Raw genomic sequence first — 12,700 nt, 5'->3', positions numbered from 1 at the left:
TTTTCTTGTTTAATAACAATCATAACTTAATTTTGATACATTTTTCTACGATCTAAATAATTTTGCATTTGAAGCTAGTGCATCTTAGATATTTTAATATTTATACTAAAAGCAAAAATACCTGCAGTCTATAAACATTGTTTATTTATTGAATATGTCTAATCACTTTCAGAGTTGTTTAACTATGATGCAATACTGGGACATTTTTTATATACTCTAAATTCCACATTAAGATGGGGAGCCATGAATTATAAAACAAGAAAAACAAATTAACTGTCTGTGGCGGCTAGATAATTCATAATTACATGCATGCTCCCTAGGGCAAGGATTCTACACGAGAAATGAGAATTTTTCAGCTGAAGCTCTCTTGTACAAGCAGTAAGTAGGATGGTTTGGCACAAAGCATGCTGGAATTATGAGCTGTGTTCCCCAGGTAGACTGCTTACACAAACCACTGATGCACAAAGTCATTTCAGCACTCTGACTGCAATTAACTTCTGAGACGCTTACAACAGTTCAAGTGCATTTTTATTATAACTGCACTTATGGTGACTTTTAACAATTTAATGTCATTTTACTTAATGACAGTTTGCCCTGTTCTTCGATCACAGTGTGTTTATTAAATTTCACCCTACGCAATAATAGTGCAAATATTATTATTTTAAGTATTTTAAGTAACCAACACTTCAACATTAACTGAATTTCAAAAAATAACCTGCACTGAGAAAGATTCAGCTGCAGAAATGTAAAATGTGCTATTTTTCTTTTTCTTTTTTAAATAAACCTTTGATAAATACTCTTTTGAACTTGGTACAATTTATAACTCTTATCATAAATAAGTTCAATATTTTTAGGAGTCAAAAATTTGCATTATATTATGTTAAGACATCAAAAAGGCATAACAAATTCAGTTTTTTTTTTCAAACTTTTGGAATTACTTATAAACTGATATATAATTTAAAAATGTTTAGGTCATTTTGACAGTTATATGGGTTATATAATTGACATACTTTAATTAGAGTTAAAACGCATAATCAAAAGAATATCTCTAAGGTTGGCGGTTCATTCCACTGTGACAAACCCTGATGAATAAATTAACATGCCAAAGCAAAATGAATGAATGAATGAATTAATGAACCTCCCTCTAGTAATTTTGAGCTTGTTCAACTAAAAGAAACTTCAACTCATTGATTAAGCATACATATATTGTAATACTGAATTTTTTTAATTGAACTGTCATAATCCTGGTTTAATCTAAGCCATGTATGTGAACGCAGGCCTATATGTTCTTGCAAAATTTAGAGAAACATTTTTAACAACATACAATGGAAATGTAATAACATGCTAGATCAAAAAACTGATTATTTTATTTATTTTGCATTTACTCAATGAGAATTTGCTGATCAGATAAAAACTAATCAGATTAAAAATTGGTAAAAATTCTATATCATAAGTAAACTGATAAAATATTAGGTTACAAGAAATAAAACTGCAAAAAAAAAATTATATCATTATATCATTTACAATTATTAAAATATTAAATTAGCCCCTGACTTTCAAAAATAACCTGCACTAAGAAAGATTCAGCAGCAAAATTAGATTTTACAAAAAAGTATCACTAAATCACAGTAGAAATGTGCTATTTTATTTTATATTTTTTGTTTTCAAACCTCTTTTGGAATTACTTATAAATTAAATACAAATTTTAAAGAACTTTAGGTAATTTTGATAAGTTATATGGGTAATACAAATGTCACACTATAACCCTTTGACTGCCTCTCTACCAAACGGTTGACCTTGTTTTTACTGTTTTACCTAATGACTTTTTTCAATAATGATTTACACACACAGCATTGTTGGTTTGCGAAACAAATCAAACAAACATAATTCTGTTGCACTACTACACTTGATTTTGGTTTTATTGTAAAAAATAAATAAATAAATAAAACATGAAAGCATGTTAATTGAGAATATGTAATATTTCATGGCATACTTTAAAAAGTAAAGATCGTTTAGTTTTGAGAAATGTTTTATTTTAAATATATATATATTTTTACATATTTTTCATAGTATATGAAAGTCTGTTACTTTAACCAACTGACATGTCAACCATTTGGTAGAGGCTGATATTTTAGAAATTATGGAATGTGCTAAAAAATGCATTAAGAGTGATAACTAGTGACATTATGAGTTAAGAAATGCAATCTTAACTTTTTTTTTGGTGGGGTAGTTAGAGGGTTAAATAGAGTTTAAATGGATAATAAGAATATCCCTAAATATCTGCATCTAGTAAATCTGAGTTGGTTCAACTAAAAGAAACTTTCAGTCATTGATGCTAAAATAAAATAGAATCGTTTTATTTCATTATGAACTCTAGAAATATTTTTTTTCTAAAGCATATTTATATAAAAATATGGTCACATTAAAAATGAAAAAAAAAAATAGACACAAGTAAACTATAATATAATATTAGGCTCTACAATAAATAAAACTGCAAACAACATTACAAAACCCCTAACAAGAAATCACAAGTAAGGTATCCGTGTACATAAAATTAGCTTTCAAAACTAGACATCATGCAAATATGTAAAAATAATAATAATAATAATAAATACATTTAAAGAAGTTAAATGAACGCATATTAAAGAGATATATAAGGCAAGTGAATATTCGTAACGAGCAGGTCACAATTCAACTCTCGCATTTAAACCACGACTCAGCTTCAGCCTGCATAATATTTTTCTCCTTGGAAGTCTTTTAAGTGTATTGGGTCCCATTCCCGCTCTGGAATCAGCCTGTCCTCGTGAAGCACACACACACACCGCCTGCTTGTGCTCGTCCCCCCGCTACTCTAATTCGCGAACCGCGGCTGCGCACATATTTGGAGTAAGAAGCCCTGCCACTGGAGGCAGCAACGCAATGCGCAGCGCTCCATGTTGTGAATGAGGGATGGGATGACGTCAGTGCGCGAATGTCAACAATGTAGCGATTGAGAGTAGGCGTTTCATTCGAGTGTAACAAACAGAGGAGACGGAGCCGCACGCTGCAGAGATCAGCACACACACATTCACACACATTTTAGACACACTATTTCAAGCATAAACGCGCATTTTTTCCTCGTAAACGCAAAACGAAATATTAAACGAGTGCACCGCAAAACGTGATCTCCCTGCAGCCCGGGGGCTTTAGGAGTCTGCAAGGAAGTCATCATGTGAAAAAAATACATTATTTGCTAAACGGACAATAGGGCTGGATCACAAGGAAAAGAAAAGACTAGGCTGAAGGTGAGTTGCATGGTTATTTCTCTCTAGACGCGTGATTCATCTGTCGTGAATGGAATCGGAGCGGCAAACTTGTGTTTTTGAGTGGGCTATCTCACAGCTCGCCAGGCGCTCGGAGGCTTTGTGTCACAATATGTAGGCAAATATCAAAGGAAGGGGGGAAAGTAGACCGCATGGCTTTAGCTGAGCTGAAAACACACTCCCTTTTAAACGTAAGGTTACCACATCCTGTTGTGCAGCGGTGACAATAGTTTGAGTGTGTTTGCTAGTAGTGGGATGCGCTGCGATCCCGGGGGGAGGAGGAGGAGGGGTCAGGCATGGCTTGTTTTCCCTTAAAGAAAAGAAGTTGTCAGTCGGCCTTGACCGATCATAACAACGGAGGAGAGACCCCCGGTGTAGATTCCCGCCTACTTCCCAATGAATGGATGAGTTAAGAAATAAAGCGGGATTAGTTTTTGTTTTATAAATCATAATTAATATAAATAACGGCGTTTATACATTAGTAGATTCTCAATATTGCTTATAAATATTGGCTAATGCGTTTTTAAAATATGCACGTGTGTTTTTTAATCAGAAGACTGTATATCAGCTCATCGCAATGAGCCATCGGATAAAAATACTCGGCTAGTAGGAAAATGTGCTTACTGCAGTAGGTTGTAAAAATGGGAAGCAAGCTGTCTTTGTTCTGCTCAGCACATCTCTGATGTAAACCACAGCCATTGCATTACACACGCCAATTAATCCCCATAAAATCAGCAGAATATTTGCTGTGTAAGGGACGGCGAGCCTTATTTGGTTCAGCAGCCAATGCAAACCTCTCGACTACCATTTAAAGGAACGAGGGACCGCTGGAATGCGGGATCTCCAGTCTTCATATAACACCGATGAACTTCCCTCGGTGATGCAGGTGTTTCGCATTACCATGTGAAGTTCCGCGTTGAATAAGATGACTAATAGTAACGGACACCAGCTAGAGGTACATGCGGGCTCGAGGACTCGGGAATGCGTTGTTACCTGCATCCTATCCTTACGCATTTTGTTTTCCACTCTTTTTGTTGAGGATTTTTTTTAGGTAAATCTGATTTAAAATGTTAACGTGATGTTACATGTAGGCTATGACATTATAAAGTCCTTAAAGGCACACGTAGAATTTAATTTATCTATTTTGTCCGTTCTTTATATCTCTTATGTTTTTGGATTGGTTTTAAAGTGATATGAATGACTTGGCATGCTTATTCACATATTTATATAGTATAAATATATTTTATTTATAAAATATAAATACGACTAAATCACATATTGACATAACAAAGCTATTTGATAAAGAAAAGATAGTTTTTCTCTATCAATATATCAGTTTTTAATTATCAAATGGCTATTTGTGGCAATGAGTGCGTCGGTGTTTGTGTTTATAGAATACGTTTTCGTGCTGGAAATCATTTACAATAACTATATGTGAATATATTTATACATTTTCCCGCTTTTTGGTTAGGTTTTTTCCAACAGGGTTAGTTAATTCGATTAATTACTTGCCGTTCTTCAGCGAATGCGCTGACGGGCGTCTGAATGAATCGATGTTATGAGGGCATTAGAAATGAGGTGATGCAGCAGTTTGAGCTGCGCGTGCATTCCTTTGTCTGCCGCGCTACTGAACCATCCAGGATATTTTTCCTTTGCCCCAGATACATGACAGACTGAACTGTTCAACCAGCAGCGGTATCGCTAAGCATAACAGCAATACATTAACTTCTCATTGCCATAATAGCTTGCTCATATCATCTGTTTTAAGCACTTGTTCCTTTTATGAAACTGTTTACATTGCCCCCTCCCCCTTTTCAGGCTTTAAGGTAGTCTGTAGCGATCCATAACTAACAAAATCCACGTTATTGTTTTGTTTAAAATAACAAAAAATCCGGTTGGTAAATCTGTGCATAATCTTGCAGATATGACGCCATTGTTATTTTTACAGTCTCATGCGTTGAAGCCCGCTGTCCCTCCCCCGATGGAGATCACAGTTATGCATTTGTCATCAGTTGATGCCTTAAAGGGATAGATCTTTCAAATGATCCACATTCTGTCATCATTTACTCGTGTTGCTCCAACCCTATTAGACTTTCTTTCTCCCGTGAAGCACAAAAGAAGATGTAAGGTGGAATGATAGATTCAGTCACCATTCACTATCATTGCATCTTTTTGCATCATACAATGGAAGTGCATGGTGACCGAGGATGTCATTTTGCCTGAATAACATCTTCCTTTGTGCCTGTGGAAGGAATCTCTGTGGGTGCTGGAGTGCAAAGTAAATAGTGCAAACTGAATCAGGCTGAATTTAGCAAGACTAATCAGATGTGACCATAATATGCATTGTGCTGTATTGTTCTGCTGTTTAAGGTGTGCATCTGAAATGGGTCATTTTTGTGTTTGCATAACATTTGCAAAAGTAATATTGAGTTCTTTGAAAGCATTTTAAATGCAAGTGTCTTATTTACTGTTCTAAATAACCTTAGTAAATATCATATATAGGCAAATGAAAAATCCATTGTTGTTCGGTGTAACAGGTGTATATTTCAGAATGAAAAATACTGTTCTGTATTTATGTTTAAGTTATAAATTACAAATAAGTCAGGGCTTCCCTAACTTTTCAGCCTGTGAGCCCTAAAATAACAATGCCCCCAAATTCCTCTTAGGTGGTTATAAATATGCAAACGTTGCACACACAACAATAGGGCTATATAAACATGAACATATTGACAAAAAAGTGCAACAGTCTAACAGCCATATCATTTTTATAGTCATTTAATAATTTGTTTAATTTAACAATTAACATTAACCTCCACTAAAGAGACTGGTGGACAGTGTTTTCAGCGCAAGTCTAGTCTTGCTTTAATTTTGTAGACTGCCAATCAGAGATCATTCTCAATGTTCAGTTTTGGCCTGAATCTATTTTTAATGTATTTGGTTGCGATAAAGAGTCAGAAAGTTCAACCTGGTGCTATAAAATCAATCTACTGCTGCTGACACTATTGCCGTGCTGTTAACCTAACGTAAACACACCAATCCTATGAAAAAATTATTGAAAGGCTGATGACTTTTCATTTACACATTGTTTTTTTAATATTAAAAACTACTATTTTTATCTTCTGTGGGTTATGGATTAAATATGGTAATTTTAATAGTTTAATAAAATTTATTTGACTTTTAGAAATCACCAAGCGACCCCCTGTCATTGTCTTGCGACTGTCCCAGGGGGTCCACTGAAATAAGTGATAACTTTTTTTGTGAATTTAAGGTCAATATTTTCTTGCTGACAAATGGGTAAATCCTGCACTGTAAAAATTATATGATCAATTAGTCCTGACAGCATATGTTTTTAAGTCATTGTAACTTATTATACTACGTTACTTATGTTCTAACCTTATTTGATTAGTTACACAAGCTGTTTTAAGTCAGTTTAACATATTATTAAGTTCAATGGACTCATAAGGTTAATTTGATTTAGCTTAAACATTTCAGACAACCAGGATTTTTTTTACATTGTAGCTTAAATGAGTCTATTTTTAATCTATTTGATTATTTCTTGATTATTTATATCATTATGAATGATGTAATTTCCCCCTATTTTCACTATTTAATTAAATCACTTATTTATTTATATACTTTTCTTAAAATGTTAAAGGATTCCTTTTCCCAGACCTCAGTTTGTAAAACTCATTTTAAATCACCACACATAAATATCCCCAATGTAATTGAAGCTATCCTTTTAAAATTACTAAGGTGTACGTTTTTTAACAAGGAAAGAAAGGTATAGTGCAAGAAAAAAAAATAGTCAGCACTCATTATCAGGGAGGATGAGTCTGTCTGACCTGAGTGGGACTGCAACACAATTAATAGCTTCATTAAACTCCCTCTTCATTACTGATATTGTACCCTGAGCATGTTCTTTCTGAAAGTCATTCTCTCATGATTTGCTGCCTTGCTTACTACTGATCAGTCAAATTCATGACAGATTTTGAATTAGAATGAATTATTCATCAGTTGAATGTAGAGAAATATTTTTATTATTAAGATTTAATCAGCTTCATCAATTAATGAATATGCTCTATTCAAGATCAGAAGCTTTTTGTCCAGGCGTTCTCGTACTGATGATTCATAAACTGGTATTAAGAACAATTTATCCAAACAACCTCTCCCATTGTCGTTGAAGTTTACAGATGACATTGACTGACTAGAGTAGGAAAATAAACGGATATTTTACATCATCCTCATTAATGCCTATTGATTGATTTCAGATTAAATGTGTTTTAAACACTCATGCATCACAGTTCTTAAATGGCGCTGTTCTGGTACATTTTAGTTTTTGCAAGTTTTAGCATTTCTTCACTCCCTCTTGTTTGAATAAGCCCACCAGTAAAGCTCTATGCAGAGAATAAGAGCCTTGGGTATGAAAACATGTTCCCATAGCCGTCCCACGTCAGCACTAAGGCATGTTTGACCGAGTTCCAGCCTCTGAGAGGGAGAAAAAGGAAAAGAGAGAGAAGGAGGAGAAAGCGAGTTGAGCCATTTGAGTTCATACAGGGCATTTTTTTCTGTTCTCACATGGCATTTGGTGTGGCAGTGAGTGATTGGCATCATCAGTCTCTGCTGTGCAGTGAGCGTGTCGATAATGGCAGACAGTAGAGGGAATCTCTCTGTGTGTTCGCTCTTATCAAGGCAAATCTTACAGGCTGTTCCCACAGCCCAAATGCCAATTGGACTATTTAATTCTGTGATTTTTTGGGCTGGGGATTGCCTACCTGTTCGTTCATATAAATCAGTTCTCTGCTTGTCCACTCTGTCTTCAAGTGCTCTAAATCGGTGCTGAAATTCAAATAAACAAATAAATAAAAAAGATTGACAGGCTGGTCCACATCTGGCCTGAATTGAGCTCCAGTTAAAAACAACAAGCGCAAACGAGCAGGAAGTTTATGGGTGGAATAGTGGAAGCGTTCGACTCAATGGAAGCCCATAAAAACCACACCAGGAATTCCGTAACAGTCAACAGTCTCTCTGGCCCACAGCAGCGAGCTGAAAGAGAATTCCTCTCGGAGCGCTGAATTAACACAATTACCGTCACGTTTGGATCATTGCTTTTTAAACTCTTTCTTCGTGGGAGTTCTGTTTTAAGCTTGAATCGAGGGATTTATGTGTGTAGTTATTAATGGATGACGTGCGTCTGTTGGATTTTCGATGCTTCCTCTTGGCGGCGTCAGCTTTGAGCATGCAGTAAACACACAGCACAGCTGCTGTTTTGATACTGTCAGCCTCTCTCACAGATATACTGTAGTAAACCTCTCCCGTTCTGCTCTCTTTCATATTGAGCATTTTCTCAATGAACACTAGCTTTTGTTTTTTTAATGGAATACTTACTATTACTAAGTATAAAATTGACAGTAATCCACAGCAAAGACATTTACTAAATATGTCGGTTTGAAATAAATGCAGCTTGTTTTAACTTTCTGTAAATCAAAGAGTTCTGAATAAATGTGTTTAAGCAGCCTTCATGTTCTGTTGTTTCACGCTGTACATATTTAAACTCTAGGTTCTTATTTGCATTTTTGCAGTGTCACTAATTGGTACAAGTGTTGGTACACTGAAGGAATTTTTCTCAGTTCCTAGAACTATAGGTGGAATTCCAGCCTTTTGGCATGTTCGCATTATAGGGACTAGGAATGTTTTTGTTTTAGTAATGTAATTTGGAGGAAGTAATATTGCTCCTACTTCAGTGCAGGGACTAATCCGGTGGTGGAAGGAACAACACTGACATGAGTCTACTGTATGTTGATTGAGTGAATACTAAACAGCAGTGTACTACTTAAGTATTAAAAGACCTAAGGATACAGAAACTTATGTTAGCTGTATTTACCCGTTAATTCTGTCTGATGGTTTGTGTTCTGGCTGACTTGCGTCACATGGTGGTTCATAGTTCCTATGAGTTCCAGTTACTCACCAGTGCAAAAACCCATATCATTGCTATTATTGAAAAGTCCATTCAGCCAGCAATATATGGAACTGTGGGCTCCGCTAATAGTGTGCTTCCATAATTTGGAGCAGGGTTTCATTAATCCAGGTAAAAAGCTGTGTTAACTTTGCTTTAGAATTTTACTAATGTCTCTCCAGGGTTAAATGCTTTGAACAGCAATAACATTGGACTGAGAGCAGTGTGAAATTTAACATTTATATTCAAGTACCTATAAACTGTTTTAAACCTAATTTAATTTCATGGCTATGTAAAATGTGGTTTTAGTATTATTTTATATCAGGCGAAAATGGAAACCTGCCATACCTGTCTGAGTATTAATGCGGTTTAAAATGCAACTTTATGTATTTTTGCTTTAGATGAAGTTGATAAGTGTCATAGTTTACTCAACTGTCAGTCTTGTTTACAGAGCACATCATTTGCAGTCTTTTGTTAGTTTTGCTGTTTCTGTGGCTGGTATTTATATCGCAGAGTTCTTTGGCATTGTGAAACTGTGCTGTTTCAATTTACGGCAAGTTTGGTTTCACAGTTTGAGTGTGTTGCTCTGCAGGATTTAGATTTTTGGATTGTGTGTCGTGAATTACATGACTGATGTAATTCTAATTTATTTTTTCAACATCCTGACTTGAATCTATGAGTAGATGGCAAATCCATGTAAAAATGATCAAAAGTTTTGTCACTATTTTCTTAAGTCCTTTGTTTTCACCAAGGCTATGTTTATTTAATCAGAAATACAACAAAAAAGAGTATTTTGAAATGTTATTTTAATTAAAAATACATTTCAAATGTTGTTTATTTCTGTGATTCAAAGCAGAATTTTCTGTATAAATTCTCCAGTGTTCAGTGTCACTTGATACTTCACAAATCATTCTAAAATTATGATTTGCAATAATTATTTGTGCTTATTAATAATTGTTCATGTTTTTTGAATTTGAAACATTTCACAATACTGCTTTCATTATATTTTAATCGAATAAACACAGTCATGGTGAGCAGAAGAGCCAAAAAATAAAACATCAAAAACATGAAATAACTTTGTTTCCAAAGATTTGACTGGTAGGATATATTTCAAATCTATTTCACAAATAGTTTTGGTTTAAGAAAGTGTGAGTCTAAAATGCTGTGGCAGAAATCATGCATTCACATGTCCAACTGAGTCACACCTTCAGCAGATTATTTACTTTAAAATGTACATCTGTCATCATCTACCCATCCTTATGTCTTTCTAAACCGGAATAACCTTGTTTTTCATGGGCCTGTGTATCAAAGACCTGCTTATTTATACAATAACTTTACAATAATGTTGTATTAATTAATGGTATTATTTACTATGTTAATATGTACATACATTATCTAATAATAAACAATATTTATAAATTATTTATAAATCATAATTCAACATTTACTAATTATTAAAATTCACATTTTTGCTTGTTAATATTAGTTAAAATTAAATAATGAATTTACTTTCATTAGCTAACATTAACAAAGACAAATAAAAGCTGTAATAAATGTATATTTCATTGTTCATGTTAATGAATGTATTTACTAATACACCTTTACTCTAAAGCAGGGGTCACCAATCCTAGTCCTGGAGGGCCGGTGTCCCTGCAGGATTTAGCTCCAATTTACCTCAACACACCTGCCTGGATGTTTCAAGTATACCTAGTAAGACCTTGATTAGCTTGTTCAGGTGTGTTTGATTAGGGTTGGAACTTAAATCTGCAGGACACCGGCCCTCGAGGAACAAGTTTGGTGACCACTGCTCTAAAGTGTTACCAAAATAAGACCTCTGAAATTTGAGCATTACTATCTATCTGTCTCAATCTGTATCTATCTGTTTAGATAGAAAACAGTTGTAATATTAGACAGTATTCTAATGTTGTCTTGATTACCTGTTTCATTGTAATTAGCTGTTATGTTAATGCATGTTTATATAGATAGTTAATTGTTGGTTTACAAAACAAATCAAACATAATCCTGTTTCTCTTCTACATTTGATTTTGGTTTTAATATAAAAAACAACAACAACAAAACAGGTTTAATGAGAATATAAAATATTTTATGGCATACTTCAAAAAAAAAGGTTTATTTTGAATATTTTTTAAACAAAATTGTTCTTACACTTCATATTTTCAGATTTGTCATAGTATATGTATTAATTCTGTTACTTTTAAACAGATATATCAATCTGACAATTATTTGGTAGAGGCTAATATTTTAGAAATTATGCGCTGTATTGATATCGCTGTGTTAAATAGCGGCATTAGGAGTTAAGATTTTTTTCTTGGTGGGGTAGTTAAAGGGTTAAATCATAAATCAACTTGTAATTCAGTCAGACAAATAGCAATTAGATATTTTTGTCGAATTGCACAACACTTTTTGGCTTTTATGAAGCAGCTTTATGCAGTGAAAAACAAGGTAAACATGTTAGCAAACAATCTCCAAGTACAGGTTTAACGACCAATACCTTGAATAAGTAAATCAAATATTCCTATAAACAGCACACAAAAAATAATAGTGTCACATTATTTTGATGGTCACTATTGCACATTTTGTTGACTAAAATTTGCATTGCAGCTACATGCCAATTAATTCTCATTTAAGTATTAGTAGACTGTCTGCTTAATATCTGTTAAAACTGCTCTTTCAACAGGTATTTAACTGACTATAAGAAACCTAGCAAGTACATGTCAACTTACACTAACCACAACCTATCAGTCTACTTATAATGTAATAAGAATTAGTAGGCATGTAGATGCAATGTAACTTCAATTCAACAAAATGTGTTAGAGACCATCAAAATAAAAATAAAAAGTTTTACCAAAATAGTGTACTCTGATAAATTTTAACTCTGATAAATAACGCTGATAAATTTTGTAACTATTAAATGAAAATTGCATACCTTTAGATCTTTACAAAATGTATATATTTTTTTACTGTACAGGTTGAACAAATGCAGTAAAAAAAGACCTGTTTCCATGTAAATATTGATGTTAGGTTCTAATTTGAACACTGGTCCCATTTTTGCTGTACAAAACACCTTTATCCAACTTCTGTTTTCACACAAACCATCTTTCTAAAGCTAAACACATCTCCTCATGGAGCTTTCTCTGGATGGCTGGTCCTGTGCGCGTGGGGGACTGTGTGTATTTGTTCTGCGGTTAAATTTGGATCTGTCATCCCTCCCTGTCAGAATATTCATGCCTGCAGCTGCTGAGTCACATGTGCTCTGCAACTGGAGAAGCCTGGAGATCTGCAGACCAACACTCACCACCCCGCTTTTCCATCTTTCACATGTGTTTGGTTACTCCACTGTACTTCATTCATGTAACTGTTTTTTTACTCATTCATTCTCACGTTCTCCATCCGCCAGAAATGTCTCTGTACTCTTTATCTCCTC

The 12,700-nt window shown here is 34.2% G+C and overlaps 1 protein-coding gene across 5 annotated transcripts in view; it reads left to right on the top strand.

The window, feature by feature from the left end:
- Positions 1-3,006: 3,006 nt before the first annotated feature.
- The window catches only part of bach2b (BTB and CNC homology 1, basic leucine zipper transcription factor 2b), a 148,408-nt gene continuing 138,714 nt past the window's right edge, over positions 3,007-12,700 (top strand). For all 5 annotated transcript variants that reach the window (XM_677841.8, XM_068215638.2, XM_005160548.6 and 2 more), the window contains exon 1: positions 3,007-3,284. The gene's annotated coding sequence lies outside the window, so the exon portion shown is untranslated. The remainder of the gene's footprint in view (positions 3,285-12,700) is intronic.

The sequence above is a fragment of the Danio rerio genome, chromosome 20 (genome assembly GCF_049306965.1).
Source record: "Danio rerio strain Tuebingen ecotype United States chromosome 20, GRCz12tu, whole genome shotgun sequence".
Classification (NCBI taxonomy): domain Eukaryota; kingdom Metazoa; phylum Chordata; class Actinopteri; order Cypriniformes; family Danionidae; genus Danio; species Danio rerio.
The sequence above is the reverse complement of the archived record's forward strand: the minus strand, read 5'-3'. Positions and strand labels throughout refer to the sequence as shown.